At 42.7% G+C, this 7681-nt stretch overlaps 1 long non-coding RNA gene across 1 annotated transcript; it reads right to left on the bottom strand.

The window, feature by feature from the left end:
* Positions 1–3842: 3842 nt before the first annotated feature.
* LOC120521022 lies at positions 3843–6740 on the bottom strand. The gene is made up of 2 exons (XR_005631962.1): positions 6670–6740; positions 3843–4013 (listed from the first exon to the last, which is right to left on the bottom strand). It is a non-coding gene; the product is annotated as an uncharacterized LOC120521022 (long non-coding RNA).
* Positions 6741–7681: the final 941 nt, after the last annotated feature.

The following is a 7681-nucleotide window of genomic DNA, read 5'->3' as shown; positions in this document are numbered from 1 at the left end:
TGACTTAGAAGCTCAGAATACAGCAGGTTTCAAGAACTCAAAGGGAGCAGGTTTATTTTAAAGAGCGGAGTCGCCATCTAGTGGAGCATTTTTGAATAAAACTTTCCTTTTATGGCAAACTGTGGACGCTTGTGCTGATTTCAGATTTGGAAATCAGGAGAGCCCTCTAGTGGGAAATTTTAGAAATGTAATGTGCAAGGTGAGCCAAGTTTAATATTGGAGATGAAGGGGGCCTTCCAATGGGACATTTCGTTTTCTCACTTTCTGAAACCAGTTGTCCTGCTGAGGGTCACAGTAACAGCAGGTCAAACAGGTCCTTCCAGGATTTCCTGTCCCCCAGGTACACATTCCAGATCTTCTTTGGAAATTTCCAGATGTTCCCATGACAACTATCCTGGGCCTGTCACAGGGTCTCCACCCATTGGGACGTACCTCAGGCAGTTTCATTCTTATGACATTCCCAAACCACCTCAACTGGCTTGATCAGGATCTCTGGATTCTCTCTGAGTCTTCAAACTTCAGAAAATCTTCTTTCTTCTATCGAGTCTTACTTAATAGGCTCTCCAGAATTGCTGAGCTTCTTACATTATCATGGAGTGTCAGCCCGTCCACCCTGCACAGAAACCTCCTTTCTTGCAATTATTAGTCTCCTTCTTTATGTTATTACCCACAGCTCATGACCACAGGTGAGGACAGAGGTGTAGGATGACTGGTAAACCTCGAGATTTGTCTTCATACTGGCTCCTGCTTTAACACCACAGTTGGTCCAGAACCCCAAAATGGCTGCCGCTGCTCCAATCCTCTAATCATCAACATCAGCCCCTTAGTCCTCCGGATGCTTACAGTCATGACAGGTCAATGACTTTTCTAGCCGTCCAAGTATAAAATGCAAGCTTGAAAAAGAAGAGGTTATCTAGATATGAATGAAGGGCCCTGTGGTGTGTAAGCCGCTGTGCATGAAGCAAATAAACGTTTACTTACGCTAAACCAACCTTACAGATCTGTTATCTGCAGTTTAAAGTGATATCCATTTCACTGACACTGTCCATCCAGTTACGATGTCCCGCTCATATGCCATTTGGTAAGGGATTTGTAAAAGCAGTGCTAAAGTTTGTGATGCACCATCTGTTGGAATGAAACATGTGATTTGTTATATTACAACAAATTGTTGTGATGTGCCATCTGTTGGAATGACAAATGCAATGGTATTGATTGCTTACAAGAGTTTAAAATGCAGCATCTGCTGGAATGAAAAATGCAATGCTTTTTTTATTACAGCAAGCAGATGGTGCCACTAGCTGTACTACCTGTTTAAGACAGGTTGAAATCTAACCAATCAACACAGATCTCAGCTTTAAATGTCTGTGGTGCACCATACAATGTTCATGTCATTGTTACATGCCATTCGATATGGGATTCGTAAAGTTAGTGTTCATGTGTGTGATGCACCATCTGTTAGAATGATAAATACTGTTAATTTTACTACTAAATGTTTGTTATGTGTTATCTTTTAGAATAACATAACATCTGGATGAATACACTGACCACTGACCCCCAAACCCTAAGACTCCAACAAACAGCACAGTCCTGGGTTCAAATACAAGATTTTTTTTTCAATTTACATCACCTCCTGCAGACCTCCAAATCCTCTTCCACTTCAGTACAATACAACCATCTGCTTTCTTCCCATGTAGACTCATCCACAGTCCTCTCATCTCCAACTACTGGTGCAGGCTAAAAAGAGACGTCACCTTCTTTAGCTGGACCCTGGAGGATGTCTGGTGCCACAGCCTTGTACATTTTAAGCACTTGCACACCAGATGTCCTTCACAGAAGTTATACTATTCTCCTACAGACCCCCACCCCTACCCGTTGTCACCCAAAGACCCGATATGACTGTCTCATGGGACTGTCCACCTCAGACTTGATTTTCAAATTCAATGACTTGTTTTGAAAGTTTGAGTGGATCTGCCTCGTCTTACCTTTCAGAACTTCTTCACTTGTATGTGCCAACAAGAGCTCTGCGGTCTGCTAGGCAGATTGAGGTCGAGGCTGAAGGACAGGGGCATCGGGCATTCGCCGTGGCTGGAGTGGCTTGTCTTATTAAATTAGGTTTGTCCCAACACTGGCAGTTTTGAAGTCATCATGAAAGTCTTATCTCTTCTAGTTGGCATTTGACTCTGCAAGAGGTTATGTTTGTATATGTTGGCTCCTGTACCTTCATGATTACAAATATGTATGTAAGGCTCTGTGGGTATTGTAAGTTAATCTTTTATGTAATGGTTGCTTATGTTTGCAGTTCTATATATATTCTCATATATATATATATATATATATAGTGAAAAGATTGGACGGACACAGGTTTGTGGGCAGCCACCCATATACTTGACTTAGGATGCCAAAATTGAAAGGTTGGTTTCACAGAACAGGTCTCAACAGACTTCAGTCCATCAACAGAACCATCAAAGATGACGGTTTTAAAGTCAGGCAGGGAGGAATGATGTCACCGGGCCAGGAAACAGAAGTGACATCCTGAAGTCCAGGGGAAATGTCCTGTGGTTGGTCTCCCGATGACATAGCAATGACATAGATTAGTGCACCCTGCCACCCTCTGGTCTGGCATGGAATTATCCCCTTAAGAGCCCTGTAGCTGCCCCATATGTGCACATGTGTGACTCTATATATATATATATATATATATGACTATATGTATATGTATCTTTATATGTATAGATATATGTAAATATATTTAACTGCATTTTTATTCTTTTTTACAGTACTTTGCCTCAGATTTGTGCTGTTTAAATAAAGTTTGACTTGACTTCAACTCCCAGCCTGCCTTGCAGGTCTCCATATGGGAGAAACACCAGTGAGATGCTGCCATCGTGTGCACTGGGAACAGGGAGGTAGACATAACTTCCAGCAGCAGCCTCTTTTTGTCCTTTCCCAGCAGGCCTCCCACCCAGACATGGAACTGGCAGCCACCCTGGTAAGGATACTGGACCATCCTTGATCTTCCATTACAGTCCCCTTCAACTTTATTGTGTTGTAAATGTACTTTTAAAGGATTAATGTGCCATTCTTATTCACCAATCTACACTCAAAAAACCCATAATGGCAAAGTGACAACATGTTTCCTGAAGGTTGTGCAAATTTATTCAAAATCGAAAGTGATAAGGTGGTACATTCAGCCACCAAGACTGACATACTGTGAGCTTTGTGACTCACGGCACTCGTCATGGCTCTCAATAGAGAAAAATTGGACAAATTGAGGTATTTATAATGAAAGGCGCTATATAAAATCATAAGGTAGCAGATTGAAAGTGAGTCACCAGTGAGTCAGTATGCCTGCTAGACCTTGCAGTACAGAAATGCTAGGAGACCTCGTGTTTACAAAAGAAAGGCGCTATATAAAGTCACAAAGAGTCATATTTAGTTTTCAAAAGAGTGACTCCCGATGAGATGAGGAAGTTGTCGTAACAGCCAGCGCTCACAGTACTGAAATATGAAAAGAGCTGCTGTTCATGATGTAAGGCGCTATATACAGTCATAAGTTAGTTAACTCAGCCTTCACCATTGAGTTCCTTTGTCATCCAGGGAGCCACTCTGCCTGTTAGGCTACCCAGTGGACAACATGAAGTTCACAATAGAAGGCCGTGGACTTATGAAATCCTCCTGTGGGAGGCGCAGCATCCAGCAGTGTCACTCAAAAGAGCCGTCACACCTGCCAGGCCTTACATTGTGGATATCTAGAAAGAACTGTGGTATGCAGTCATGATTTGGAGGTCACTTTGGATGAATATGAGAGAAACACACAATAAAGATGAGGCTGAGATCAGATGTCATGCTACAAGGAAACGTTTATTTCAAATTTAAAAGGATGCAGGGGTCAGCAGTGGGGCAAAGGGGCTTGTGAAGTGCAAAGCAGAGTGAAGATCAGCAAACCTCCAGGTGCTCCTCTATGAATTCAACAGGCTGCATATTTGACAATATGGAGAGGACTGGTAGCACTTCTGTAAAGGAAAGACAGGTGAAGAATAAAAGCAATGAGCCAAGATGTCCACTCCGTGACGCTTCCTTCATTCCACTCACAGGAGACTTTAAGAGCCGCGCTCAGCTCCACCTGCACACCTGAGACAGGTATGGGACGGCAACACCTGTGGTGGTCCTGGATCAGGTGACCACCGCCCACTGAGCATGACAGCTTAGTTAATAAAAGGAACACATTGCATACAGGGAGTCAATATGTAGAATATTATGGGATATCTGAACTGTTTGTATCTCATTATGTCAAATAAGTGCTGGCTAACGTTACACACTTGTGATGAACAAGGACAGAAGTGCCTAATAATTATTAAAAAGTTCAGATGACCCCAAACACACCTGGCATACCGGGCCACCGTGCCAATTACATGACCTGCCTGTGATCTGAGTGTAAAACAAAGGAAGCCACTGTGTCCTCCCTGCAAGCTGCTACACTTCACACCCTGAAAAGGCGCTATATAAAAGTCCTAAACCTGCCAGTTCACTCCCAGTCTCAGATCTTCTGACCATTGTCTATGACACTTTATGGAAATATGGAAACAACTGAAAGGAGACTCAAGATGGTCTATAAAAGTTATGAGATAAGATATAAAAGTTAGTTGGGGAACAGAAATAGAAGGTTAGGATGAAGTAGAGCAGGGGTTCAAAATAGAGAAAAAGAATAAATTATTAAAATACCACAGTCATCCTCAGAAATGTGAAGGCCAGGTGCTCTTGTGTGATGCGTGTTGTTACAAGTACCAAGTTCAGTGACAATGTGACACATGTGCCAAGCAACAGGCCCTCTGAGATGCCATCATTACTGAGTAGAATTACCGGAACTCTGAAGTTTTATCTTCCTCATCTCAAACACCCCGCACTGCTCACCTGAAGGTCTTCGTGGCCCACTGAGTGAGATTTGCCTCGCTCTTGAGGCTATCAGCTCAACTTAACACACAGACCTGCAGGTGAAGGAGTTTGCACTTTTGTACACAGATGTTTGTCGCTGATGTTGAACAAAGTCACGCACCGATAATATCAGCCACACTGAGGGTGACAGTCTTAAACCAACGTCACATTACTGCTATTCAGATGGGATGTCACACTTGACAAGTGCAGCTGCTGATCTCGTCACCTGAGGACATCAAATCACATGACTAGAAACAACAGGGCTGTCACATTACACTGATGTCACATTACATGACTTCAAGTCAGCAGGAATGTCAAACTTAATGACTCCAGTTGCAGATCTCGTCACCAGAGTATATCTGATCACATGACTAGTACTCACAGGGCAGGTCACATTACACCACTTCTAGTCAGAAGAGGTGTCACCGTTGACGACTGGTGTAGATGATCTCATCACCTGAGTACACCATTTTGAAAGACTAGAAACCCCAGAGCATGTCCTATTAAGCCACTGTCACATTAGACGATATGCTTGAATGGGATGGCCTATTCACCACATTGACCACAACATTTGGCTTTGGCCCAAACATATGTGCATGGATCAAACTACTTTACGGTAGTCCAGAAGCCTAAGTTCGTATTAACAACATTATTTCAGATAACTTTAAACTAGAACGCTGTCCGCGACAAGGATGCCCCTAATCACCTTTGCTCTTTGCAATAGCCATTGAACCACTGGCTGTTCATTTTCGAAATGCATTTGAGATAAAGGGGATTATCAGAGAAGGACTTGAACAGCAAATATTACAATATGCAGATGATATGGTACTGTATGTATCGGACCCACAACAATCTGTGCCAGCAGTCCTAAAAGCATTAGCAGATTTTCAAAAGATATCTGCACTTAAAATCCATTTGAATAAAACTGCGCTTTATCCAGTGAATTCTCTAGCACGTAATATCTCAGACTGCATAGCTTCCAATTTATCTCAGCAGATCAGTTTAAATATCGAGTTGTAGGTGTTACAAGTACATACAAAGCTCTTTATTGATAAAATGTTGCTGTCTGCATGGTAAACAATTAAACAAGACGTGACTTTCCTTTCTTGATTTTCCTCTTAGTATGTAAAACACGAAACATCAGGCAGATGAGTCTCTCTTCTCTATGCAGGGTCCAAAACTCTTGTGTTCCTTTTGCTCATCGCAGCATTCACTGGGTTGTACTTCCTGCTGAGCACTCATTGGCTCTCAGTGTTACTGCACACAGGCTCTGTCCCTACAATTTAAGGCAATGTAACCTGTTGGAGGCCACGAATAACAAATTGATTGGACTGAGAAAGCTCGAGATGTGAGACGACACGGATGATCACAGGACCACAATGCGATGGCCCCTGACTCGATGACATTATGTAAATGAAGTCTATGACTTAAAATAGCTGGAATAGTCTTGTAATGGGACATGACCTTAAAATGACATGCTCAGGTGACAAGATCACTAACAGCAGTGGCCACTTTGACATCCCTTCCAGTTTGAAGTCATGTGATCTGATAACAATAAGCCCCTCTGACCTCACCTCCCAAAATTGCCCTGTTAAAGGGGTCTCTCACAGACAGAAAGTTCTTGATGCTGGTGCAGACTTCTTTAGTCCCTCCATTGATTCCCTCATAGGTTCAAATTAGCTGTCTAAACGCCAATATCTGAACACTCAGGTGGGTTTCAAAGCCCTTGTTACTCACCGTTTAAACATACAGTATGAGCAGATGTTGCTGTAGGTATGGCCATCGCTGCCACATATGGGTTTGTAGTATATTTGACAGTGAAAATTCCTGGCGTCCTGACAGTTGGGCTACAGAAATGGAAAGTAGAAGGTCAGGTAGACGAAGTAGCCATACTGAAGGAGAAAACCTGTGGACACTCTTACCTGTAGAGGGATGTCTGCCCACTTGTAAAGTCTGTGGAGTAAAACAGGGTGAAACCCGTCATTGAAAACTCCATGAAACATCTAAAAAAATGTAAATCTTCATCTACTGTCAGAAATAAACATTTAGGAGGACTTAATAGTAAGAGTCTATCATCACATCAAACATCACATCACGCAAAAATACATCACTGTCACTGTCATCGCCACATACAGCATGTGCTGCTCTGATGGGCTATGAAGGTACAAACTCCTCAGTGGGCTCCTCTCCAGCAACCCTTGTGTGATCCTGAGGGGCTGACATTCCCTCCTGGAGATCACATTAAGGGAACAGAAACAGCTGAGCAGGTGGGCAAGGCGGCCATCAAAATGAAAAGGTGAGGAAGGGCAACAACATCAGTGCCATGGCGGGGCAGTGGGCGTCACTGCTGCCTCAAAGACACCACGTCCAGAGCTTGAACCCCACGCCAGGTCATCATCTGTGTGGAGTCTGTGTGGTTTTGTCATCAGGCTTTCCTCCCACATGTCAAAGAAGAGTTTATATTGTTAGTGGACATCTCAAAAATGGACCGATATATGTGTGTGTGTGTGTGTGAACTATCAATGTCTACTATCTACTATCTATCTATCTATCTATCTATCATATCTATCTATCATATCATCTATCTATCTATCTATCTATCTATCTATCTATCTGTCTTTACTAAGTGCCTTTCAATAGCTGTCTGTTACTATAAAGCCTTTCATGTCTATCTATATACTCTCTGTATTATATAGCTCCTTTAATACCTCTTCATAATTTATATACAACCCAGGTGGCACAGTGGCAC

Source organism: Polypterus senegalus, unplaced genomic scaffold (genome assembly GCF_016835505.1).
Source record: "Polypterus senegalus isolate Bchr_013 unplaced genomic scaffold, ASM1683550v1 scaffold_7893, whole genome shotgun sequence".
Taxonomy (NCBI): Eukaryota; Metazoa; Chordata; class Cladistia; order Polypteriformes; family Polypteridae; genus Polypterus; species Polypterus senegalus.
The sequence above is the reverse complement of the archived record's forward strand: the minus strand, read 5'-3'. Positions and strand labels throughout refer to the sequence as shown.